The 27599-nt window shown below is 43.9% G+C and overlaps 1 protein-coding gene across 2 annotated transcripts in view; it reads left to right on the top strand.

The window, feature by feature from the left end:
- Positions 1–27599, top strand: part of btbd11b (BTB (POZ) domain containing 11b) — a 154291-nt gene that overhangs the window by 83349 nt on the left and 43343 nt on the right. The gene's annotated exons all lie outside the window — the stretch shown is intronic.

Here is a 27599-nt window from a genome sequence, read left to right as displayed (position 1 = left end):
TAAATAAAGCGTGAATGCAGACCCATATCAGATTTTTTTTGGTGGGAGTCCGTCTATTTGTATTTTTGGTCAAATAAAATATGGCTCCGTCTGAGTGCAGAGGAAACCAGCAGAGGAGCAGGGAGGGGGTGTTTGGTGTGTGCGCTCTGGGCTTCTGCTGCACAAAAACACTGCTGTAGGGGTAATTTCTGCCCTAAACCTTGTGATAAGACCCAACTTGTTCCATCCCGGAGTATCACTTTAAAAACCTTGCCATGCTTGGTATCCTTTTCTCCCTTAGTTCCATGAATCCATCCATTTTCTGAACCTCTTATCCTGTTCAGGGTCGTGGGTGGCTGCAGCCTATCCCAGCTGTCATTGGGCGAGAGGCACCCTAGACCCTGGACTGGCTGTCGGTCAATCGCATTAAATCAATATTGAGTTATTTTGATGTAATGTGTGAACATGCTTGAACTACAGCTGAAACAAATATAAAATGTAACTAAAGCTGCAAGCAACGATACACTGGCCTTCTCCCATCGTGCGCATGTCGGGGCATGTCACAGCTGCTGCATTTGCAGGAAGATCTGCCTCTGTGAAAAGCCATGTATGTTGCTGGGGTCTGGCACCTGGAGCAAGCATGCATGGGTAATTTAAACAGAGTGTACTGCTGTTGTGCTTTTGACCACTAGGTATGAATATGACTTTGACATTAACCTTCTTTAGGAATGTGGGTGAGTGATCATCAGATCAGAAAATGAAAATCATTTAAAGAATGTTTAAAGGTGTTTATTGCCATAAATATGACTTGTGTCCGAAAGGCGGCGCTATTCTTATCACCTGAATGCATCTGAATATGAGTCAAGAATGAGACTCTTATACAGATGCCTGAAAGATAATTTAAAGCTCATTTTAAAAGAATGTGTAGAAAAAGGTGGAGTTTTGAATTACAGAGTAGGAATTCTGAATGACAGAGTAAAACACACGACTTCCTGCTGACAGAAGGGGGCGCTGCACTTTAAGCAGAAAAAAAAGAAACATACAGATGAATTCAGGCTGAGACACTGAACATGTGTAATGTGTCTAGTATACAAAAGGCCAGTCTGAGAGTTAATGGATAAAACTCTCCATACAAATAGAGGAAGAGTTTGGAATAACTGTCAGGTGAACTATACAGACTGTTTTACCTCAGCTGATCATTGATGGAGTGATTTGTTTTTCTCTTGGACTAACACTCAGAGGCTCTCTCTGGCTCCGCGCTGCCTTCGTCCTTCTCTGTGAAGTTTCAAAGTCATGGACTTGTCTCTTCCAGACGACTTTGAAACAAGCTCTTCCGTTCAGCCTCCACTTAACCTCTGAGGTCTCTGCTGCTTCATCTCTGCTGCCAGCCCGGCGTACCTGAACATTTCCCTCTCCTGACGCCTCACCTGCTGCTGCCCCCTCCCATCACACCCCATCACACCCCATCACACCCCATCACACCCCCTCACACCCCCTCACACCCCATCACACCCCATCACACCCCATCACACCGTGAGTCTCTCTGAATGCACTACCTGCTGTGAGTCTGAGCTCTCCTCACTGACTCCCACATTTTCTGCGTGACCGGCAGCTTCGCTCTCTCTGAGTCCCCTGACCACATGAAAACATGCACCGCCTCCTCTCAGCTTTATGAGAAAAGTAATATCTGTCTTGCAGTGAGCTAACAAATCATGTTTTACACACCTGCAGAGACTGGAGGGGGTCAGAATGAAACCAGCAAGAAGGTGGAAAGCCCTGTTCAACCTACTCTGTTATCACTGACCTGTTGTTTATATGCTACAGGAAAACCTGATCCCACATGTCAGATCAATACGAATCAACCAGTCCCACATGTTCTCAGCACTGCCTGTTGACACTGTGGCAAAAACATGCCGGACATTTCCAGCACAAGATTTAACCCTTTAACTCTGGATGTGTCAGTGCTCTTTGAATGAGCGTCATTCCTAAACGGTTTGCACAATCTGAAAAATACCAAAGCTTTGTGTAAGCTGGGACACTGCTCTTTCAGTAGATATGTGGTTTATACAGTTACTTCACTCAGACATTTAATAAAGTCCATGAAAACACACAGAGTGAGGAGCAGATGTATGACCTCCACTGAGTAGTCTGCATGATATAAAGACACATACATGTTCATGTTCATATGATTAATATTGTTCAAATGTTACATTTATCCTTTAAAATACGTTATGTTTGATTTTTCTGTTTTAACCTTCACTTAACCTCTAAAATCCAATTCTTTTCTGTGTTTTTCTTCAGTTGAAACGGTTTCACTCTCATATAACATGCCGTGAATTGGAAATAACTCCCGATACTGAAAGCTCCAAGTGTTTGAGAAAATGGGCCAAAGCATTTACTCCCAGGACATTTTCTGACCTTTTTATAGGCTAAAAAGGAAATAATAAAGGGTTCAGGCAGACCTTTAGAGGCTCAGATGTTAAAGGGTTAATTTATAAGAAGAGAGCTGAACTTCAGGTTAGTGGTTTATGGCTGAGCAGTCAGCAGCAGAGATAAAGAGAGGAGGAAAACAGTGCTGGAGCAGAGAGAAATGGAAAGAGACACAAACTTCAGCACGTTGTAGGCCTCAACACATGGGCTGGTCAGGGAAGAGGAAAAAACATCCCAAGGCTTTAAAGTTGAACTTGATCAGGTGCTGAGGTAGAATCAGCTGACATTTAAACTTTAACATGAGCTAGAGGGGGATCCACATTTCCCAAACAAATGCTGGGTGATGAAATGCTTAGCCCTTCAACCCTCTAAAGCACCAGTCTTATTTATAACCTCTGGATGTGTTCTGAAATCAGAGAGTTGATAGCATAAGGAAGAAAGAAAAGTAAGATGACAGTGCCTTAGATTTAATATTGTTTTTTTTTTTGTTTTTTTTTTACATTTTTATTTCATACACTTTCCCTGGACACAAGGAGAAGGCCAGGCATCAGAAGAAGCAGAACAGTCTCATGTACCACTTCTTCTTCTTCTTCTTCTTCTTCTTCTTCTTCTTCTTTCCTGCCAGCTGGCTCTTCAGGTCTGGGCCTCCTCCACCTCCATCTCTTTTCCCTGCAGAGTCTATTGAGCTTTCTCTGCGGCCTGAACGAGGGATGATTTGTCCTTCTGCTGTTGTATCTGAAGGCTCCTCCGTTGCTCCACGGCCTCCTTCGGAGCGACTGTGATTTTGCTGGTCTCACTCTTCTGCTCTCCTAGCTGAGCGGGGAAGGAGGCTCTGGGTTTCTCTTCAGCATTGAGAGCAGCACTTTTTGAGAACTGCTCTCTCTGAAGCTCCATCTTGATCCTGTCAAGCTCCATGTTCAGGTTTTTCTTCTCTGAGACGGCCTGGTCTAGCTGGACTTGGAGAACAGAGTTCTGGATGGACTGCTGCTCCAAATTGGCTTGGGCTTTCTGCAGCTTCTGGTCCATGCTCAGCAGCTCTGAGTCCCTCTCATAGAATAGAATAGAATAGAATAGAATAGAATAGAATAGAATAGAATAGAATAGAAAATACTTTATTTATCCCCGAGGGGAAATTCAGGAGTCACCGCAGCATTTAAGAAAACAAAAGTAAGAAAGAGTATAGAAAGTGCAAAAATGTCCATAAGAAATTAGATGACGACATCCCGTCCACCACTCGTCCACCACTCTCCAGCCCAGCCAGTCTCCACATCCACAGGGTCCAGGACTGAGCCTCCCCAGCAGTCTGTTCAGTCTCTGTCTCCTGGATCCTGTCTGCTCACAGCAGGCGAAGCTCCTCCAATGTGTCGCGGTGTCCGATGTCAGCTCCGTCAGCCACGCTGAACAGCACGATGCCGCTGGGTTAGCACAGCTAGCTCGTCCATCCCCTGGAGCGAGATCCTACGTTCCCAACAACGATGGATGGAAGGACAGGTCCACGTCGTCACCTCCCAGCTCACATCCGAGAACCAGCACGTCGTCCTCACCTCCTCCTCCTCAGCTCGAGGGAAATCATCAAGCCCTACACTAGTTAGCATTGACATGCTACAGGCTGCTAACAGCTAATTTTGCATGTAAACAATGCAGCCATGGTTACATGTAGGATCTCCAGACAAACACAGGAGAAAAGTAGTAAGAAATACCGCCGAAGCCACAAAAAGTTTGGTGTCCGTGACCGACAATGAACCATACAAAGTAATGATCCACTCCAAATACAAAGATTACGTAAAAGAGACGAAGAAATTACAAGAAACGGACAAAGACGAGAGAGCTGCTGCAACAGGCAGCTACTTGGGCAGCGCCTAGCAACCGAATCATAGATGCCCTCTTGGTATTCTTGGAGCCCATAGAGGAGATCGGGACTCCTCTTTGATTTCTGGGAGGACTTTTTCTTGGGGTTGTGCTCTCTGTGAGCCTGGCCTCACCCTCGTGCAGCAAGGTGGCCAGCTCAGAGATATCAGCCCTGCCACCACTAATTATCATTGGATCGTCTAAATGTGGAAAACTTGTGGTGGGCTCCTCTTGGGGTGGATTATCAAACACAGCAGTTGGTACAGTGAGGGTTGGGGGCTGACCCTCTGTAGCTGGGATGACATCACTTAGGTTGTTCACATCACATCACTTGACTGGCTTTGACCATAGTCTGTATAAAACATGGACGAAGCATCCACAACGTCACTCGTCTGTTTCTGAAACCGTGAAATGAAGCAGATCTGCAGATGCAGCCACAGCCGCTATGACCCCAGCTGTGAGTTTTTCTTCAAGCAGCTACAGGGCGCCTGGCGGTCACATGACCTGGGCTCTGCCTCTGATTGGAAAATCAAACAATCCTAATAGCTTTTGAACCGCAGAGGTAGAAAAAAATTCACTCACCGTACAGTGTGTGCTGATAGTGAAATCAGCGTTTTAGACCAAAGCTGTTTTTAAACCAGGCTGTAAATACTCTTTTTAATGCTGTAAAATCTGTTTTTATGGCTGGGTGTGTACATGACTTTCAGTCTTTCTGCACCAGCCTCAAGCAGATTCTCTACGAACAGCGACTTTTAGCACTTCTTCTTGGGCTTCATTTTTACTTACCAGACGTTGCCTCTTGGCTTTAACTCATAGTAACATCCTGATGCTGTGCCCAACACCTTGTGACACTTGGTGAACCTGTCTGTCATGTCACTGAGATGTGTGAATGTCACCATGACAGCAGTACTAAGGGTGGTTGTACAGTGGAGCAGAGGCTGTGACTGTCCGGGCATGTGGATCAAAGAAACCGTATCGGCCTGATCTGGTTCTGAAGACTGTAATGCATAACAAGCTCATCAACAGGAGTGCGTACTGTACATCTGATAACAAACAGCTGAGTTCTGACTCAAGGTCCAGATAGGTTTCTGCTGCTTCAGGGGGTGGTTCTCCAAATGTGCCGTATCTGGAAAGCTGCGACATGTCTACAGTGTGTGTGTAGCTGTGAGCAGGAACAACGCCAGGGAGTTCATCAGTTGGTAAACAGGTGTAGCTTTGAAGCCTTTTTGTCAGCTGTTTGTACATCACATCACCTTTATCCAAAACAGGGTCCAGGTCTGCTCCAGTCAAGTTTTCATTCTCACACAGAAATGCAAGGAAGGTGAGGGAGTTATAGGTGCACTGCTTGTTCCTGGATTGGCTTTATCTAAAAGACACCTGGCTGCAAGATGCATGGATGTTTACCTCATCAAGCTGGTCTGCAGCATGATCTCAGCTCTGTTGTTTAAGATATCAGCTGGCCCTGCTGCAAACTGATCGTTACTGAGACATTTACTCTTTACACATGACTCATCCCTTTGTTCTCCTTGGTTAAGAAACATTTTAGTAGTATTTCTCTTTACCTCCTCTACATGAGACACCTGTGATGCACACAGTGTCTCTTCTTCTTTATTACTGTGAGCACCAGACACTGCAGACTCCTTTTTCTTAGTGTTAACTCGAGCATTCATCAGCTCAAGTGAATGTGACTGGTGCAGTCCTCTCTGAACTAACTAACAGCTGGGGCTTCCCACTCCATATCAAGACCAGTTCTTTTCATTATGACATGAAGTCTGGAGCTGAAAAACACTGAACTGATACAAAAAAGAAAATCACAGGCAATTAATTTTCAATCCAAAGATAGTTTTAATTCAGCTCTCTATTTTATTAATTTTTTAAAACAAATTATTGATTTACAGCTTTTACTCTTATAAAAAAGAATCTGAAAAAATTAACACCCTTCACCTAAAATATATTTAAGAACTGAAAATTAGTAATTTGTTTAAAAATAATTCAAGAGCTGAATTAGAACTATTTTTTCGGTTGAAAATTATTACTTATGCTTATTTTTTTTCTCTTTTTTGTTTTGGCGTAGTGCTTTTTTTTGTTTTGTTTTGTTTTTTTAATTCAGCATCAAACCGTAATACAGGAACATTCTGTACTGTGATACAACAGTATTTTAAACTGATTTAAGTGTTTGGTTTAATGTTCATTTAACCTGCAGTAGGCTGAAAAATGTGTCTTGCCGTCACAAGAGTGTGGCCAACCATAAATTTGAAGGAACTTTTTTTTCATTAAATCAGTCATCTCCAGCTCCAGTCAAGCAGGCGAGTAATAAGCTTCAAGTCCTGCTCACCCTGTCAGAATTCCAGTCCCCAGAATCTGATCAGGCTTCATAGAGGGCTTTGTTGAAAACCGTTATGTTTTGGTAAACTAGTGAACTAAACAGCTCATGGTGTTACTCATGAACAAAAATACTAGTGACTTACAGCACCCAGTTAGTGCTGCTCTCAGTTCAGATTAATGGTACAGCCTGAGTTTATGAACATCCATCCATTTTCTTAACCTTGTATCCTGTTCAGGGTCGTGGATGGCTGGAGCCTATCCCAGCTGTCATTGGGCGAGAGGCAGGGTAAAGCAAAGCAAAGCAAAGCAAAGCAAAGTAAAGCAAGTTTATTTGTAGCGCACAATTCATACACAAGGCAATTCAAAGTGCTTTACAGCTAAAATAAAATAAATTGCAGTAGGCAAAATAAAATCATTGCATAAAATCACATCATAAAACACTAAAAAATGATTGATTAAATTAGAAGAGGAGAGTGCAGATAAAATACTTTCAGTTGTTGTATGCAATGCTGAACAGAACTGTTTTCAGCCGGGCTTTGAACATTGTCAGAGTTGAGGCCTGTCTCACATCTTCTGGAAGACTGTTCCAGATTTTGGGGGCATAAAACTGAAATGAAGCCTCACCGTGTTTAGTCCTGACTCTGGGCACCAGCAGGAGACCTCTCCCTGAGGTTCTCAGAGACCGAGTTGGTTCATATGGTTCTAGCATGTCCAAGATGTACTTTGGTGCTAGACCATGAAGGGACTTGTAAACAAGCAGAGCTGTTTTAAAGTCTATTCTCTGAGCCACAGGAAGCCAGTGCAGAGACCTGAGCACTGGACTTATATGGTCGTATTTCCTGGTTCTGGTCAGGACCCGAGCAGCAGCGTTCTGGATGTACTGCAGCTGTCTTACAGCTCGTTTTGAGAGTACACCCTGGGTTCACCCTGGACTGGTCGCCAGCCAATCACAGGGTTGACACAGAGACAGAAACCTTTCACACACACACTCACAGCTACAGACAATTTAGAGCGTTTAACCTGGTGATTTTGGACTGTGGGAGGAAGCTGGAGTACCCAGAGAGAACCCATGCATCCACAGGGAGAACATGCAAACTCCACACAGGAAGACCCACCAGCCGAGCTGAGAATCAAACCAGTGACCTTCTTGCTGTGAGGCTGCAGCGCTACCTGTCGTGCCACCGTGCAGTCCAGCCAATGAACATTCGGATTTAAAGAGTAATAAAAACATGAGACAGTGAGGAAATGCTTCAACCTACAGTACATGGAGTGTCCTCTAGAGGCTCCAGAAGTACCAAACACAGACAAACACACTAAGCCAAAAAAAAAAAAGCCATTATCAAACAAAAACAGGATTACAGCCTGGTAGGTCATTCCTCTATCAGCACACTGTACGGGGGCATTTTTTTCTCACTCAGCCATTTAGAGGATATTAAGATCACCAGTTCGCCTAATCAGAGGCAGAGCTCAGCTCATTGACAGACAGGCGCCCTATAGCTGTTAGTGAGGAGGCTCAAAGCCTCATGTCCAATATGGCCTCTGTCGCGTCTACTTCTATTTTTTACACAGTCTGTGCTCGCTTCATATAGTGGACACACGTGCTTATTCACACAGAGGAGCAGCTTTACGAGGAGCTGGATAATTACCGCCTTTCTGTGTTTATTCAGTGATTTATTTGCTCTTTATATCTGGAGACATTAAACCCTCCCTCATTAATCTTCAGAGTTTTTCTCTTTGTCTGGGCGTCCTGCAGTCAGAGCCCTGAGCCAGCCTCTTCTTTATCTGTTTCTACATCCTCAGAGCTTCAGTTCTCCTCTGAGCAGCTCCCAGGTGAGGGAGACAGAGAGTCGAGGTGCAGGGATCAGAAACTGGAATATACCTATTCATCATGTTTACTTTGATTCATGAATAACCAGGTTTGTCTGTGTGCATGTAAACAGGATATGTGAGAAGGCTCAGACGCAGGAGGCTCACGTTCCCTGTGTGAGAACTTCACACGTATCTGAGCATTTCACCCTCTACATAAGAGCAGTGTTACTCTTTTACATCAATGTCTGTGGTGAGATGAACATCCATGTGCTGCACAAACACCTGGAGGACTGTAAACCATAGCAGGTGTTGGTTGATGTTTGGTTTCTTTGATCAGGAGGCAGGGATCAGTGTGTCACTTCACTGCTGGGAGTCAGCACGTTAGCTGTCAGGGGCCTTTTAGAGCCTGAAACATAACGAGCAACAAGTGGTTACTTTTTGTGTTTTATACCATTTTTTAAGTCAAATTTGGGGCTTTTGTTCCATTTGGAGTCAGTTATTACATTTCGGGTTGTTGTTATATTTTGGGCTCTAACAAGGCCAGGCTGGCTGTTTCCCTCTGAAGGAAAGGCAGACTGGTTTTCATACTTTGTTTAAAGTTTCAGCAGCTAAACAAAGAGAGATCTGTCCTCTTGAAACTCCAGTCATCAAATCAACATGGCTGCCTGCCTCACAGCACACCCTGACGTCCCCGCGGAGCAGGGGCCTCTCAGAACTCTGGAGAAACTTCAGAGTGACGTCTGATTGTGGGGCTGTCAGCGTGCAGCACTCTGCTCTCCGTCTCTGAGACGGCTCCATCACTGCATCCAGACACTGTGCTGCTGCTGAGGACACATTTTTCAGTCTGTCTGCTTTATTTTGTTTTCACATCAATCAGTTCAGAGCGGCTGGGTCCCCGCTGAGGAGTGGGATGAACCTCGGATGATGAAAAAGGAGAATGAAGAAGACGAAGATGTAGGAGAGCAGCCTGGACTCACAGCTCTGAAGAAATAATCAGAATCTCTGATCACAAAGATTTTGTCCTGTTTTTGGAGAGCACGATATGTCTCGTGATTTAGGAGGGGATGATTTCTCCAATGCTGAAGATGAGCTGTCAGTGATGAAGAATGTACAGACCAGGATGAAAAAAAGAAGAAAGGAAGCTGGCATATGTGGACCTGTGAGACCGCTCCACTCGTAGACCACACCACTCATGGTTTCTTCATCCTGGTCTTTGTGACTGAAACACGTCTGATGTCCTCTGACATGTTTCAGAGCCGTGTCACCGTCATTCATCCATCACACTGACATGTCTCAGGGAAGCAGAGGACCCCGCGTGCTGAACATAAAGGTAGCTAATGTGACATGGCATGGAATGATTCACACAGACCACCACCGCACTGTGAATCCAGCTCAAGTGAAAGAAGTCAAAGGACGATTAGCGACCTTGTGTGCAGACATGCGGGGGGAAACACGCTTATAGAGGGGACACACATGCTCCCAGGCTCTTCATCACCGCAGCACGCTGACTGTCATGTGCACAAACATGCTCGGAAACAAAACGCTCGCTGGGTTCGGGGCTCGGTCCTGGAAGGAGGCATAACGGGAGGAAATAAGGAAGAAAGCAGTGTAATGGCTGGGAAAGGCTGAGGTGTGAACTTTAAACTCAGACCCAAAACTTACACCAGGACTGTGGCTGTGCCCCCCTGGGAACTAAGTCCTTTAGAGTTACATAATGAACATGAGGGAGTCCACTGCGACATCAGAGCAGACTGCTGTTACTGTCTTTAAGGTTGAAATGACGCAAACAGAGAATGGATGAGGGACCTCTCCAACACTGAGGCCTGAACGGCCAACGCATGAGTCCAGAATCACAGTCCTAATAACACCAGTGTGAGACCCTCCACCACAGGACTGTTAGCAACATGATATTAAAGTGTGGCAGGCCTCCGGGTGTTCCTGCTCTCATTCTACTCAACATGACACAGAAGTCATAAAACAGGCAGCGGGCTCATAAGTGGATGAATCCTCATGACATTCAGCCATTCACTTCCTCTAATAACCAGTGAAATAAAAGTTTGTGTGCAACAGCAGCCAGTCAGGCATAGAAGCAATAATAAAATTTAACCCATCCTTATACGAGAAGCAGGAGGTCTGGGTTTGAGACATGTCTTTGCCCTGAGATTGTAATCCACCAAGAGAAACAGTCTGTATGGAGAGCAAAAGCAGGAGGACCAGGATCCAGAGTAAAGTGAGAAGGATTTCTTTCTCTCTCTGTCTGAACAGATATCTGCATGAAGAGCAGCTAACAGTCTGTTCAGGATCAAACATTCACACTGACACACTGTTCTGTTGATGCTGAGTCACACTAAAGACGATCAGCACTTAGATTTTCTGATGTCCCTGAATGCATCAGGACCGCCAATCATTTAGAGTAGTTTTCTTCCCCTCTTGTGGACAGACCTGACAAAGCCTATGTTTTGACCGATCTGCATTATGATGTGTTCATGGCACAGGCACATGGCACGTGGTATGCAGCCATCCTATTTTGTCGGACGCCAGAAGCTGTGACATGTCAATTCAGCATGGAGAAGATTGAGCAGGACAGGAAGTTGTGCTGCCTAAAAACACCCAGAGACATTCAAAATAAAACAAAGTGTGTCCAAAACATCTTGGCTGTGACGACAAATGAGCAGAGCCAGACCAGGAATCAACAGGTTTGAGGTTTTACAGGCCAACATGAATGAAGAGAGACTTATCAATGGAGAGGGGAGCACAGGAACTCCTCAGTCTGTGACTCCAGCTGTCTGTCAGTCATACAGTTTGTCTGACTCAACACACAGTTGATGTAAATAGACAAACACAGTCAACACACAACAAAGCAGAGCTGGACTAGAGATGTATCCTGTATTTGAGGCGTAATTTTTGCTTTAAAAACATTCACGGTTAACAGGAAATACATGCTAAATTGTCCTTTATTGGTTATGCTTTAGTAACTTTTTCCATTTTTCTTTCTGCTGTTCCTCATTGTGTGAAGAATCTCTGAAGAAGGAATGACACTACTGAATGTGAGCACTCTGTGGCCATACTGTGGACACATGTCACAGGAGCTCCAGCATAATAATGCACCATAATGATCACAGTAACGTGTGCATCTCCAAAGAGCTGTTTCTCTCTGAACTCAGCCGCTCCCGTAGAGGAACTCCCATTCAGACAGAAGTCGACTTCTCAAAGGTCTTATTTTAATCCAAGCTCTCTGGCTTTGGACGCTCTCCAGCCCTTGTGATGCATCCAAGAGCATAAAGCAGCACAGATGAAGTGCTGCAGCCGGCTGAGTGAAAAAAACAACTTGTTGTGTACGTCACTGAGCAGGGCGGGGCCAGGCGGCCCTGAGTTTGGTCTCTGAAGTTCCTGGGGGGTCTTGGGACTGGGCCACCATTAATTAACGCTAATGAGCAAAGCATGAGTGACATGATGGGGAAGGACTGCACATGGCGTCATAGCCTGGTAGGACTGTGGGACTGTGGGATGCAGCTCTGTGATGGGACGTGAGGGGAGATGCGGCGGTGCTGATTAGAGGGGGGAAGCTGCTGAGGTGGGGTTTGATGGTGAGGAGGAGAGAGGAGTGAAAGCTTGATGAAGAGAGGATTCCTGATTTACTGTGTCCAGCACCACAACCCAAATGATCCTCTTTGCCTCGCCCAGTTTCTCAAAATGAAAGCGTGTGTGATCCGGCTCAGCCTGCTTATGGTTAGCCGACCTGCCACTTCATGAAACTTTTCTGAGTTACTTTCAACAAGTTAAGTTTTGACTTACTGTTCAGAATAATCCCCCCCCCCCCCCCCCCCCCCCCCACACACACACACACACACTTAAAAAAAAAAATATATATATATATATATATATATATATATATATATATATATATATATATATTGACACGTTTGTGACTCTGTGATTCTGTTTGTACTATGTTTGTGGAATGTTTAAAGAAAAGACAATATGAGATTTTTATTCTTTTACCATGAACCAAGGCTAGCTCTGTTTGTGGTGTTGAAAGACTTCAGTATCTGGGCTGTGCTGTGTGAAACGTTCAGGAAGACTCCACCTTTAGGAGCTCAGTGAAGGCCTGAGAACTAACTGAACTTGGCTGTTTTAACAATAACTCTCTTTTTGCATTTATACTCCTGGCATGAATGAATCTTATGACGCTGCAGGGTGAGGCAGGAACAGAGGAAAAGGGGAATACTGTGTGTGAGTGTGTACATCTGAGGGCATGTGTACATCTGAGGGCATGTGTGTGTGTGTGTGTGTGTGTATGTGTGTGTGTGTGTGTGTGTGTGTGTGTGTGTGTGTGTGTGTGTGTTTGTGTGTGTGTGTGTGTGTGTGTGTGTGTTTAGGGAATGACTCCGCTGATGTACGCCTGTGTTCGTGGAGACGAGGCCATGGTACAGATGCTGCTGGATGCAGGAGCAGATATTAACAGTGAGGTCAGTAAGGAGGAGGAGGAGGAGTTTTTTCTGTGGTTGTTTTTGGTCAAATCAAGTCAAAGAAGAGGATTTCTACACACACAGAGTGTAAAGTGGAACATATTTCTTTATTTCTCTGAAACCAAAAAGGAGTGTGTGTTTGTGTTAGCTCCATGATAGTGTTTTTTGGATTTAGAGATTCTGCTCCCTGCCAGCCAGCCTCCTCCACCCTCTGAGCGTCTCACAGTGGAGGAGGCCAAGTGCCTCAGGGGGGGAGGCCAGGAGGGGGAAGAGCCAGGGGAGACCCTGCCTTTACATGCTGTCTGGTGCAGGCTGGACTTAAAAAATACCATACCCCTAATGTTGGTTTGGCTTCCGCCTGTAAGTGTCCCTAAACTACACTATGAAGGCAACAACTCTAGAATCTTAAACCTTTGTGGACACCCTTAGTTTATGATAACTGTTTAGTAAAAAAAATGACATGACTCTGTAGTGGAGATCACTGCATTAATAAAAACAGACATGACTCTGTAGTGGAGATCACTGCATTAATAAAAACAGACATGACTCTGTAGTGGAGATCACTGCATTAATAAAAACAGACATGACTCTGTAGTGGAGATCACTGCATTAATAAAAACAGACATGACTCTGTAGTGGAGATCACTGCATTAAAAAAAACAGACATGACTCTGTAGAGGAGATCACTGCATTAATAAAAACAGACATGACTCTGTAGTGGAGATCACTGCATGAATAAAAACAGACATGACTCTGTAGTGGAGATCACTGCTTTAATAAAAAACAGACATGACTCTGTAGTGGAGATCACTGCATTAATAAAAACAGACATGACTCTGTAGTAGAGATCACTGCATTAATAAAAACAGACATGACTCTGTAGTGGAGATCACTGCATTAATAAAAACAGACATGACTCTGTAGAGGAGATCACTGCATTAATAAAAACAGACATGACTCTGTAGTGGAGATCACTGCATGAATAAAAACAGACATGACTCTGTAGTGGAGATCACTGCTTTAATAAAAAACAGACATGACTCTGTAGTGGAGATCACTGTATTAATAAAAACAGACATGACTCTGTAGTGGAGATCACTGCATTAATAAAAACAGACATGACTCTGTAGTGGAGATCACTGCTTTAATAAAAAACAGACATGACTCTGTAGTGGAGATCACTGCTTTAATAAAAAAACAGACATGACTCTGTAGTGGAGATCACTGCATTAATAAAAACAGACATGACTCTGTAGTGGAGATCACTGCATTAATAAAAAACAGACATGACTCTGTAGTGGAGATCACTGCATTAATAAAAACAGACATGACACTGTAGTGGAGATCACTGCATTAATAAAAACAGACATGACTCTGTAGTGGAGATCACTGCATTAATAAAAACAGACATGACTCTGAAGTGGAGATTACTGCATTAATAAAAACAGACATGACTCTGTAGTGGAGATCACTGCATTAATAAAAACAGACATGACTCTGTAGTGGAGATCACTGCATGAATACAAACAGACATGACTCTGTAGTTGAGATCACAGCTTCTAAAAAAAAACAGACATGACTCTGTAGTGGAGATCACTGCATTAATGAAAAAACGACATGACTCTGTAGTGGAGATCACTGCAATAATCAAAACAGTGTATCATCCTATTGTTAGATTTAGATTCAAACTGAACCATTGAAAGAGAAAATCAGATAAAAACCAGATCCAGAACCAGCTGGGACTCCTGTGGACCTGTTCTTTCTTGGGCTCTTTAGATGCCCTTCAGAAAGCACCCTGTGATGTCACTGTAACTGCAGCCATGTTTTATTCAGCCTACAGTTCCCATCTGGATGTGGACCAACATGACCTGTCTGTGCACATTAACGCCCCTGCACCTCGTTTCTCCTCTAATTCAGCTCTTTTCATAGCACAGTGCTGGCATTTTGTAGCATTGTTTGTGTCTCATGTTGTGGTAAGAAGTGCATGAGGGTGCATTTTTAAAGTGAGTATGCATGACTGATGTAGAGAGTGATATGACAAATTGCTCCATTACAGCTTGGCAAATCTTCTCCCCTAAGTATGTGAGCAATCGTTCAGTCCCAGACTCAACAAAGGGGGCATTGTTTTCCTGTCAGACGCTCCACTTTCTCCATAATAAGCATTCAGCTTTAGGGCACCAGGGCTCCCCCCCTCGGGTGAGAGCTTTGTTTAAAGTCCAATGATCACATAACTGATACAAATGCCCTCACATTATGAAACTGACAGGGATATTTGCCAACGTAGGCCCTTAACAGCGAGGGTCATCTCCCAGGAGGAGGTTCTGGGTTAGTGGGGAGCAACAGGGAGCGTTTGAGAGCCCCCAGCCTCATCACTCTCTGTCAGGCGTGGCCCACTTCCAGCCAGCCTCTGAGCTGCACTGAAACACTTTCCACAGTCTGAGTGAAATATGGGGCTGGCTGAGATGAACATTAACACTGAAATTTGTCGCTTTACGCCTCAGAAGGGGCTGGTTTCCTGTCCCCACACACATCAGGAGAGAGTAATGAATCAAGAGGAAGTGGGAGGAAAAGCTCAAGTAATTCTTCGTCATGAACGACAAAATTAGGAGGAAAGTGTTTTGGAAATGTCAAAGAATCATTTCTGTGCTGTTTTCTGCTTTAGATGCTGGCGCTGGATTCAAGAGTAAGGCTTTAAAACACATGTACAAGAGAAATACTCAATCACTCACTCAGTCACCCACAGTGACGTGTTGTATCCTCACATGAACTGAAGCATGATAACAGGAGCTTCAGGTGTTATCAGTCAGGTATCTGACTCATCTGCTGAATAACAGATATCTGTCAGAGAATCAGGGACAAGAGGGCAGCTTTAACTCTGTGGCTGCACCACGAGCAGGGATCCTGCATGTGAGACAAGATTCAGATTACAGGGCTCAGAGTACTTCCCCTCTTTCTTCACGTATTCCTCTTCTTTCTCAAATGTCTATTTGAGTGATTATTGTGAGCTGACAGCCCCTGAATGTAACCATCCCTAACCCTGTAAAGCCTGACCTACACAATTTTTTTTATTATTTTTTAAAGGCAGAAAAATCTTAATTTTTGTAACTAAGAGGTTTATCAACCCTTTAAATAAAATCCTCTCAAATATTATGTTTTTTTTTTTGTTTTTTTTTTGAGTAATATTCAATATTTTCAACAGTTTAAGCAACTCATTCCTAAAGTTTTAAATAAGTATGTTACCTTTTACTGCAGAAAAAGCTTGTTGTATTAAAAAAAAAGAGGAAACAATGATGTTTTTCTCACTACAACTTCTCGGGATTTCCCATTGATTTTCGTGACAAAAAGTGTGGATGATTTCATGGAAGCAGCCATTTTAAAAAGGGGCAAAATATAACTTCGGCTTCCTGCAGTGGAATGATAATCCTTAAAGTGATACTCCGAGATGGAACAAGTTGGGTCCTATCACAAGGTTTAGGGCAGAAATGACCCCTACAGCAGTGTTTTTGTGCAGCAGAAGCCCAGAGCGCTCACACCAAACACCCCCTCCCTGCTCCTCTGCTGGTTTCCTCTGCACTCAGACGGGGCCATATATTATTTGACCAAAAACACAAATATATGGACTCCCACCAAAAAAATCTGATATTGGTCTGCATTCACGCTTTATTTAGAGAATTTTCAGCACGTTACTTTCACACAAAAACACAGCTAAATAAGGCTCTAGTTCTCATGTCATAAAACGGCGCTACCTCTACTGCAGAGCCACAGCTGGCTAAATAGGTGCTCGCCGCTTAATGTATCAGTCCGCGCACGCGGCGTGCCAGATATAAACAAACGCAGGTAGTCTGCCAGGACGAAGAGACACGATGAGAACTAGAGCCTTATTTAGCGGTGTTTTTGTGTGAAAGTAACACGCTGAAAATTCTCTAAATAAAGCGTGAATGCAGACAGATATCAGATTTTTCGGTGGGAGTCCGTTTATTTGTGTTTTTGGTCAGGTAAAATATGGCCCCGTCTGAGTGCAGAGGAAACCAGCAGAGGAGCAGGGAGGGGGTGTTTGGTGCGTGTGCTCTGGGCTTCTGCTGCACAAAAACACTGCTGTAGGGGTAATTTCTGCCCTAAACCTTGTGATAGGACCCAACTTGTTCCATCCCGGAGTATCACTTTAACGAGGTGGAAGACTTTTTGACAGGTTTTTAAGGAAACTTTGCATCTTGTTAATGAGACAAAGATCTTTGAAACTCATAAATTAGTTTTGAATATTCTGAATAAACATAAAAATGTCCAGAAAGACCCCAATAGCAATTCTTCATTAAAATTCATAAATTATTTCAGGATCAACTGATTCAAAATCTTCAGTTTGGAATAGATCTTCTTATATTAATTATTGTCTGTTAGCCACTTTATTCATAAATGGTGGGCTCACATTTTGAAGCCTGGTCACCAAGTATACTGAAAAATAAAACACAAGAAGTCCAAGACAAGGGTAGAGCCTCACCAAGAAAAACCAACCAACCAATCAATCAATCAATCAATAGATCAATTAGTAGATGCTTCATTTGGGGCTGCACAGTGGCACACTGTGTAGCAGCTTCACAGGAAAAATGTCACTAGTTTGATTCCCAGTTGGCCCAGTGGGCCTTTCTGAGTAGAGTTAGCATTTTCTTTAACTGCATGCGTGAGTTCTCTCCAGGTCCTCCGGCCTCCCTTCCACAGTCCAAAAACAAGCTCATCTGGTTAATCGGTCACTTTTAAACAGTTTGTAGGTGTGAGTGTGTGTTTGAAAGGTTCACAGCTTTTTAAACTGCCTTCTACACTTGCAGTGCCTGCTATTTGGCTGGAATTCAGTCTGTAGTAGGTAGTATGGGAAAAATGTGCAAAATCTCAGTATGCTAAAAATCCCAGATGTCCTACTGATCCAGGAAAATTTCTCAGTGTGCAACAGACTAGTCTACCTGGCATACTGTTTCCCACAATGCACGGCGCTGACAATGTTTGTCTATGAGGGTGGCAGGTTTTGGTGAATTACCGCCATCAACTGGAATGAGTCTGCACTACAACTACAATACAACAACACTAATGTTAGATGGTCTGTGAGGTAGAAGTGAAGTGATGCAGAAGATTCACATGTTAATCTAGTTAGTTATAAAAAAAAGGTGTTTACTTCTACAAGTTCATTAAAGCCCATATAAACCACTAATTCACTTTTTAAACCATACGTGGATTATAAAGAAGAGGTTTAGCCATCAGCTGCAAAAATAAAAATCCCTTCCAGATTCATTTTCTGTAAACGATATAACTTTTGGTGTAAGATTAAAAATCAAATGTGATGATTCTGCTGTTATATGATCAACAAAATAACTGAAATGCCAAGATCTACCCAAAGTTTGTGAGGTACATTTATATTAAAGGCAAAATGAACTCTATCAGCTGCAGCTCCATTTTCAGAAACTGAAAATGTATACTACAAAACAGACCTGACAGAACAGTCAGATTACATACTACAAGCAAAAGTAGTAGGTAGTATGCAGCGCCTACATACTACATTCACATGTAGTGTTTAGTAGGCGGTTTGGGAAACAGCCCTTGTCTGTCTCTAAAGGCCTGTTTCCACCATGTGGTTCGATTCATTTCAGTTGGTCTCTGCACAGCACACATTTTGTGATGTTTTCACTGACTAATCCCAAGACAGGTCCCCTTGTTTTTAACATGGAGCTCTATGAGGCCTGACTCACTGCTGGAGACAGACTCGAGTGGAAACTCAGGGAACTGCAGTTTTGGACAAATCCACATTGTCTGCACCATCATGGTGCATGATATCAGTGGCAGGATTTATTTTCATAAACCAGTCATGTGTCCTCAGAAATCAGTACATTGTTCGTTAAAACAGAAATAAATGAGGCAGTTCTGAAGAAAAACCAGAGCTGACTCTAACAGTTACATGAGGCCACCCCTTCTCTGTACAGGGTGACATTACATCATTGCTTTTCATGGTTAAAAGGAGATGTTTCCTGATTCCTTCACCCTGCTCCTTCTCCTCTCAGCAGACTGCTCTGCCTGGTGTCATCCTTCATCATTGGGCCTCTCATCCTGCACTTTGTGTGATGTTTTGCCTGGAATCCCTTGACTCATCCTCTCTTACCCCTCTTTGCAAATGTCTCGCTCTCTTGCTTGTTCTTCTTCTTTTTTTTTTTTTAAACGGTGGAATATTCAGCTTTTAAAAGTGACATTTAAACAAGTGAGACAGAGAGAGACAGCAGTGAAGTGACAGCAGCAGGAGGCTGAAACAATGCAGAGTGTGCTGGGTGTACTTTTAAAGGTTGGAGCAGAGACGTTCATTAAACAGAGGCCACAGTTAAAATGTGGGTAAACAGCATTAATAGATCATGAGAGCTGTGATTTGTTTCTGCTCTGACCAGCAGTCTGTGAACACGCCACACTAGCACTGGGAATTACTTCATCACACACACACACACACACACACACACACACACACACACACTGGTGCGCACACAGCAGTGAGTCTTCCTCTCCTGGCTCAGAGTTTTATCATCTTATCTCCTCTCCAACTTACATTACTGAGATTACACTCACTGTGTTTACAAGGAGCTTGCTGTGATGTCACTGCTTCAAAACGACCTGCAGGAAAATATCCCCCTGCAGCAAATCTGATTTTACGACATTAGTCATATCCTTTAATTACTGGGCTGCCCTCGGTGCTAAGTGAGCAATTATTTCACCACACTGGATTGCTGCGTCTGGCTGCCAACATTTCTACAGCTCCTCATATTTTTCAGAGTCACATTTCACAGCGGCTCCTCCCTTTATTTGATGGTTCTGCAGTAGACCACACACACACTTCACTCCGCTCACCTCGTCTTTGTGTCTCTCATGCAATGCCAAATAGGGAGCTGATGGACACCTGTTAACAGAGATCTTTGGAGCTGCAAACAAAACACTTTGCCAAAAACTCACCCTGGAACCAGCATCAACTGGTCTGTAGCTCTGAGAGATCTGGATTACAGGTGTGGATTTTGCGCCATGTGAAACAGACCATAAACACCTCTTCAGAAACCACGTGGTGATGTCAGATGTGTCTCTGCACAGCCTCCTGGTACCTTCCATTGAGCTTATTTCTGAGCGTACGCAGCAAAGTGTCTGTCTCATTTTGAGGTGAGGCGGGTGATTTCCTCTGAAAGTGAAGTCAAACAAGGAGAGCAGAGAAGAATAAATCAGAGCAGCACCTGACTGAGTTTGTCTGCCCGTCTCCGTCAGTCTGTAACATTTTCTTTAACAGTAACCGTCTAACAGCAGAGCTGTATCACATCCTCTGCTTTGTTCAGTCTTCACTTCAAGTTCCATATCACAGGACCTAAACGTATAGAAATATATGTAGTTTTCCAAATATCCAGCTATGTGCAGACATGGCCAATATCTCTGTGCTGGCCTCGGGCCTTGGTATACTCTCAGAGGAGCTGGTGGAAGTGGCCGGGGACAGGGCCACTGGTCTATGCTGATGGCACTGCTGGCACTGCTGCCCCTGCGACCCGGACCCGGATAAGCAGTGGGAGATGATGAGTCTCAGGACAGGTTCAGGGGGCACACATCCATGTTGGGTTGTTGCAGCCTCTATTGAGCCTTACCTTCAGAAAATAAAGGACCTAAATGCTAATGTCTTTGAGGCAATCTAGCAGCGTCTCTAGGAGGTAAACACTCTGTGATGTGTTGTACGAGGCCGTTCACAGAGATCACGGCTCACTGGCTTCAGATGTTTCCCTGCTCGTGCTGATTGCCAGCATTGTCTGGGAAGCATCCTGCAGGAAGTGTTGGACTCATGGATATTACACAGACTCATAACCCCCACAGAAGAAACGGGATGAAAAAGGGAGATAATGGTGAAAGAGCTGTGGTGTCCTCGGGCTGGAATAACACTCGGCCCGCAGGCCGGCCTGCCTTGCTCTGATTGGAGGAGATTGCGTAATTCTAGCTGTGCCCTTGTTGTGCGTCGGTCACCCATCACGGGCTGTGTGTGTGTGTGTGTGTGTGTGTGTGTGTGTGTGTGTGTGTGTGTGTGTGTGTGTGTGTGTGTGTGTGTGTGTGTGTGCGCGCGTGCCTTGTCTTTTGTCTGTTGATATATGTGCTTGTTTGTGTGCTTTCCGCCTGACTTGTTGGTGTCTGTCTCCCTTTTTTAGCTCACTTCCTGTGATGCTATTTCCAAACTGCCTGTGATGATTTGCTCTCTTCCAAACTGACCTCTTTTCCTCTTTATTACATTTCTCTTTTATTTTCCTCCCTTTTGCTTCAGCTGAATGTTATCTAAAGATTTGACACAGGATGAATACGAGCTCATTTTTGTTGCTCTGAAGAGCTGTTCAACAACACCTTTTGTCAGTTGCAGAATGTTTAAATACATGTTGAAGGTTGTATTTTGTATTGCAACAGCTTTTAGATGAATATTAACAATAATTCTGATCAGTATCTTGATTCATAACACAACTAAATCTTCTTTATGATCTTATTTGTAGGTTAATTATCAAATTAACTGCTGCTCTGCTGCAGTCTGTGTTGGTCTGTGTGATGAGGATTGATTGGTTGTGAATGTTTTACATGTTTTAAATGTAATTTAGAGCTGGGCACACACTCCCTAACCCTAAAACGAATATACCTTTAAGATATTAGTAATTTATGGTCCTACCGGCCTCTCCTGAACACACATCTGGCTTTTTTTAATAATCCCAACACATGGTTGTATTTATGTCTTCCTCCTGGGTACTTCACATTTCTCAGGCCATTTTTGTTCCTTTAAAGGGCAACTCCGTTTTTTGACACCTGGACCTTATTTATAGGTGTGTGCATGCTCATATACTCACTCAGACAAACATCGTGCAGCTCGGAGTCCTTCAGAAGTTATTTAGATCCAGCTGATTTTAGCCGCACTTAGTGGGGGCCACGGCAAGGGAGCTTCAGCGCGGGACATAATCTCAGCAAAATCGCTCATTTCGGCTATATTTTTTCATCTATCGCCAGTGTTATCATAAAGTCAGCTTGACTACCGTTTTCTGTTGGTTCAGCTGACCCAGAGCTGACCTGGTAAAAAATCTTTAGATGACATCATAGCCGCGCGACACAAAGGTCAGCTGATTTACTTTTTGCTGACATTGCTGAGCAACATGGCAGAATATTTTTCTGATGTCTAAGAGTCAGACTACGACTTTGAGTTTGACGCTTGTCCTTACCGGTTTGAGCCTGAGTACACGGACGAGGAGCTCCATGAAAGAGGGATGCAGAGGGAGAGAGACGAAGAGCTGGCTCGAGAACAACAAACAGGAGCACGTCCACGACTCAATGCAAACTGGTGGTGCGCTTGTGGACAGTGTTGACCTATGGCAACAGAAGAGGAGTGTATTTATGATAACACTGACGATAGATAAAAAAATATAGCTGAAATGAGCTATTTTGCTGAGATTATGTCCCGCGCTGTGGCTCCCTTGCCGTGGCCTCCGCTAAGTGCGGCTAAAATCAGCTGGATCTAAATAACTTCTGAAGGACTCCGAGCTGCACGATGTTTGTCTGAGTGAGTATATGAGCATGCACACACCTATAAATAAGGTCCAGGTGTCAAAAAAACGGAGTTGCCCTTTAACCTGTTCTCTAATAAAATAAACCAAGTTTTTTTCACATCAGACTTCAAACGCTTTGAACTCTAAACTGGTCCCTTCCTTTTTACCGTTGTCTTCTTTTGATTGTCTTTTTATTTTTAGATATATATTTTTTTTTTTGTGTGTGTGTGTGTGTGTGTGTGTGTGTGTGTGTGTGTGTGTGTGTGTGTGTGTGTGTGTGTGTGTGTGTGCATTTTCTCGGGGGCTAGTTTTAAGAAAAGACTTCTGAGTCTGATTTAGTGTGTACATAAGACACAAATTAAAAAAATAATTAATGAGTCAAAAAAAAGACAAATAGTGGGTGTCATGTTTATCCCCTGGTGGAAGTGATCTGGGCTTCAGTTAAAGGTCTTCTTATTGAAAATAACATTCTTGTATGTTTTAGAGATGTGCGACAGAAAAAATCCTTCCTCCTCCTACTCTCAACTCTATCCAAGAAACACTTTAGGAAGGTGAACAGGTCTCACCAGTAACTCCTTACTCTCACCCTGTTCAGTTCATGATAAAGATGTGTTCATTTCAAACTGTCTCCATTTGGACCTATTGGCATGATTGACTCACTAAAACAGTTTCACTCACATCTGAACATACAATGACTGAGGTCCACTGACACTCATGGTGAACAGTTGGATTCTGGGTGAACTAGTCTCATGCAGTCTGGGTGTCAACAGATTTAATCCAGTCCTCATCTTGAGGCTGGCTGCACAGATTGGGCTTTGTTTCTGTTAAAGCCCCAGGATTCACTTTGAACAGTAAAGCAGCTATCTCTTTATAATAGTGAACACAACAGGAGGAGTGGAGCTCTGTAACACAAGCACGACTAGCAGAGAGCAGGAGACACATTAAACACAGACACAATAAGAGCATGTGTTTGGTTCCTGCCTGCAGACAGGAACTATCACAGAGACTTCAGTTTTTTTCATTGATTCATTGATTGATTGATATCTTAGTTTCAACCTCAGAGGGAAAAGAGCCAGCAGGTGGCAGCACTTCATGTTTTCTGTCCGGGTTAATCTGAAGCTTTCCTCTCCAGTGAGAAAACTAGAAAAACTAAACCTGATTGAAAAATATAGAAACTTAAAAAACAGTAGAAAGGTGGTGAAAACTCGCCAAAGTTGGAAACATAGAGTCAAGACTAAACAAAAGTAACAGCTGAGCAGTGTTTACACACACACACACACACACACACACACACACACACACACACACACACACACACACACACACACACACACACACACACACACACACACACACACAAACACAAAAACCTTCTGAAAGTCAACAAAAATGCGTTGCATGAACGTGGACAGACAACATTTTCTTTTACCTACCATCTCCCATGTGAAACTGGGAAAAGCAGCAAAAGAATATAATAATTAAATATTATATTTGCTCTTCCTGAGAGTGAACAAACAGGGATGTCTGTGCTTTTCTTTCCTGTTTGCAGCTTCTAACTGTGTGCATGTTTGTGGTGGATCCAGTGTTTACACGTCTCCTCCCTGTTTCCCAAATTTATCAGACTATAGCTTGAGTATTTCCTCCCAGTCCTCCTTTCCAGCCGTGCAGTTTGCTCAGGTTTAACCCATCACAGACTTGTGGCTTCCTTAGACCAAACTGTGGTTACCTGAGAGCCCAGACTCAGACTGAACCTCCGTCACTTAGGGTACAGGGTTTTATAATCACAGCTTTTTTCTCCTTCAGAGATGGTTCGGGTTGAATCGAGCAGCAGTTAGAGGAGAAGCACATTTTAACACACGTCACTGCTCTGTTTTCCGCTCTCACCTCGCCGTGTCTCGCTGTATGTTCACTCAGTGTACATATGGTCGCCATCTGGCCTGGCAGAGCTGAGCAGGAGCCCAGAGAGGGGCCACACTACACTACAGTACAGTAACAGTGTGATTAACCCTTTGAAGACTGACTGCAGCTCTATGTATGCGCACTGCCTCACAGATTCGGCCTCTTTCAGCCATGAGCAGGTTTCCTTCCAGCACTGAAGGAGAAGCTGAGTTTGAAGAAGGAGGTTTGAATCTCTAAGAGCTGATCATTAAATTCTGGTGTCTAATAAAAAGGAAAACATTCAGTTAACAAATAAGGAAATGAAAATATCAAGGCCCAGATTAAAATTGTGGAAGACAGGAGCTAAAGAGCACAGCACAGTGTGAGTTAAGGAGCGTCAGACTACATTTCACCTGCTAAGCAGCGCTCCATCTAAACTCAAAGTGAGGTACAAAAAGGCTGGATGCAGTCCCAGCGTTGATCAAAGGTGTGTTTCACATTTATCATACATGAACCCAGTGGTTGTGTCAGCTCTCGCTGACTTACATACGTGTCACTTTCAGACTTTCTACCTAGATACAGAGGCTCCAGCTGGCCTGTCACCTGGACCTCTCCCATGAGCCTCCTGTCAGGTCACAGATCACTCCTCCTGGTCCTTGTTGTCCATCTTTAGCCGTACACTCATGTTTTCCTGATTCAAAGCACACTCTGCTCTTTCTGTGTCTTATCTGTGTGGGCCGTGTCCCCTACAGCTGCTCCCCTCTCTGACTCTCCAAAATAGATTTAAGTGCTGGGTGAGAGCCACATCCAGGTCAGCGTCCCTGCCCCACTGCTCCAGTCAACCCGGGACGAGTCGGACGCTTCTCTGCTCAGCGTCTGTCTGATACTCCCACAGCTGAGCAGAAAGGAGGAGAAACAACCTATGTTTTCATGTTTGTAGTCTTTTTCTCCTGACATTCATTTATTCATTTAGTGAGACAGCTGGTCAGCTTAGCATAGCAACAGCTCTGAGAAAAGGGTCAACTGATGAAAGAAAAAAAGAACACCAGAGGATGATGTGGAAGCCCATTTCCACCAGTTAAAAATATATATTAAAAAAGGTGAAAATAAGTGGATGATATTCATTATTACAAGATTAGAAATTGACATTATGAGATAAAAAGGTCATAAAATTATGATATAAAAGGTGAAAATTATATATTGAAAGTCCAAATTATGTGATTAATTGGAAATGAAATAAAGTCAAAGTTATGAGATAAAAAGCTGAAATGATCATAAAGTTATTGTGATGAATAGGCTTCAATAAGATGATGATCCTTCATCTCCCCACACTGAACAGCCCTGACTCCACAGACAGGCCATGTGTGCTGACATACTGCGCTGGTGACACATTTTGGAGCTAAGATGTGAGATGGGATACGGCTGCCGGGGCTGCAGGATAATTGCCATGCTTCCTCTTCTAAACGCATTTGACTCGTAGATAAAAGGACAGCGCTTCCTCGGGTGGGTGCAGACCACAGTGGATCAGATTCTTATGTGGGTTTGCAGCAGAGCTTCAAAATTCCCCAAACTGTAAAGTTTTTATGTAAAGAACCCCTGGAGGGAGAGCCTCAGACCCCGGCTCATTATGACACTGGTGTTTCTGTGTAGTTTAAATGTGGTGTGTGCCCTGCTCTGGGCTCACATGTAATAAAACACGTCTCCCCCCTTACCTGAGCCACACAGACAAGGAAGGAGAGGTGCTCATTTCTGGACCTGTCCTGAAATTGTCGTTGCTCATGTGTGAAAGAAGCTTTGATGGAAACCTTCTCCAGTGTCAATGCTGTGCCTGCAGCATCAATCCTCCACCTCCTCCTGCTCCTGCTCCTCTCTGACGCTGAGTGACTGAAGGTCCACCTCACGAGTCTCAGCTCTCCTATGATATCTCCTCTTCACAACTGGAAGCACCTTACCACTGTAATGTTCTCATTTTCCAGTCAGAAACATCCTGTGCACTTATGTTGTAGTCTGAATCTGTGGGTTATTCACTTTCAGACATTTGTGCTGCAGCGGCAGAGCTCCTGTTGAGTTAGTGCAGAGACAGAGGGAGGGTGACTGCAGTGGGTGGCATGTAAGAGCTCCATCAGTTCCTCCCTGAGGGCAGACACAGCCGTGCATTAGGACACACACAGAGCCTGTGAGTCACCTTGCCCGGGTCCATCCTGAGAGCGTTCAGCCTTCACTGTCAGCTGCTCCTGTTAGTCCCTCTAACAAGGTTAAGGAGCTGCAGAGTCAGAGCCAGAGTGGACCAGGAAGGTGCTTTATTCAGAGCAGGAGGAAAGTCCAAGCTCTGCCCATGCAGGCCTGGATTCATCCTGACACAGAGCCTGGATGGGACTCAAGTCCACACAGGAATACATATCTGATGTCAGGGGAGTGGAGGCTCTGAGCCTGTGGTGTGTAAGTGCTCTATTCAGATGGATGATAATCGTCAGCTTTTCATCGTGCACGTCATGAAAGGTGCATCTTAAGTCTGGAGTCACTCTCAGCAGGCTCCCCACTTTGTGTAATTGTTTCAGTTAAAGTAGGAGTGTGCACGGTCACCCTCCTGCGGCTTTAAACACTAAAAATGGATTTCCTGGAGTTTTTAGCACAGCTCTACAAAGAGGGCACAGTGTGAGCCGTAAAAGCAATAAAGGAGGTGTTTGAGAGCCATCCCTGCAGACCAGCTCCTGCAGAAACACCACCAGAGTCCTCCTCTTCATAACCCAGCTTGTTAGCTGGCCTTCAGCTTGGGCTGAAACTGTTTGTGTGGGACACGCGTCATCACGGCTGCAGCAGATGGCCGTGTCCCCACCACCCTCCGCTCTTTGTTCAGAGTCATGCAGGTTGTCAGGACTGTAGATCTCTGCCTGACCTGAGCGGAGCTGTGGATGAAGCAGAGGCTCGGCTGCAGCTGTTCTGAATAACTCTGACTTATTATCAAGAGATGCATTTCCAGATGTTCCTGCCACAGCGTCTTTATAACGCTTTTATGAGGCGTGGTGAATAGCAAACACTGAGCAGGGTGAAATCAAAGGCAGGTTTATAAAAATCAGCCTCAGCTGAGTTGAGAGACCTTTAGAAGCTGTTTACAGTTATTCAGTGATTTAGTAAAAACATGAGGCGATATTTATTGCATGGGTTGGATCATAAAAACTCTGACTTATTACCAAGAGAAACCTTTCCATATGTTTATCTGTGTTTTTGTCAAGACGGAATACTGTCAAAACTGAACTCTTATCAAGTGTTTTTGTCTTAATTAAAAAAAAAAACTGTTGTGTTA

This window comes from Halichoeres trimaculatus, unplaced genomic scaffold, assembly GCF_033239565.1.
Source record: "Halichoeres trimaculatus isolate MK-OKI-2021-1 unplaced genomic scaffold, fHalTri1.1 fHalTri1_scaffold_10, whole genome shotgun sequence".
Classification (NCBI taxonomy): Eukaryota; Metazoa; Chordata; class Actinopteri; order Labriformes; family Labridae; genus Halichoeres; species Halichoeres trimaculatus.
This window is presented reverse-complemented; position numbering and strand designations above follow the sequence as displayed.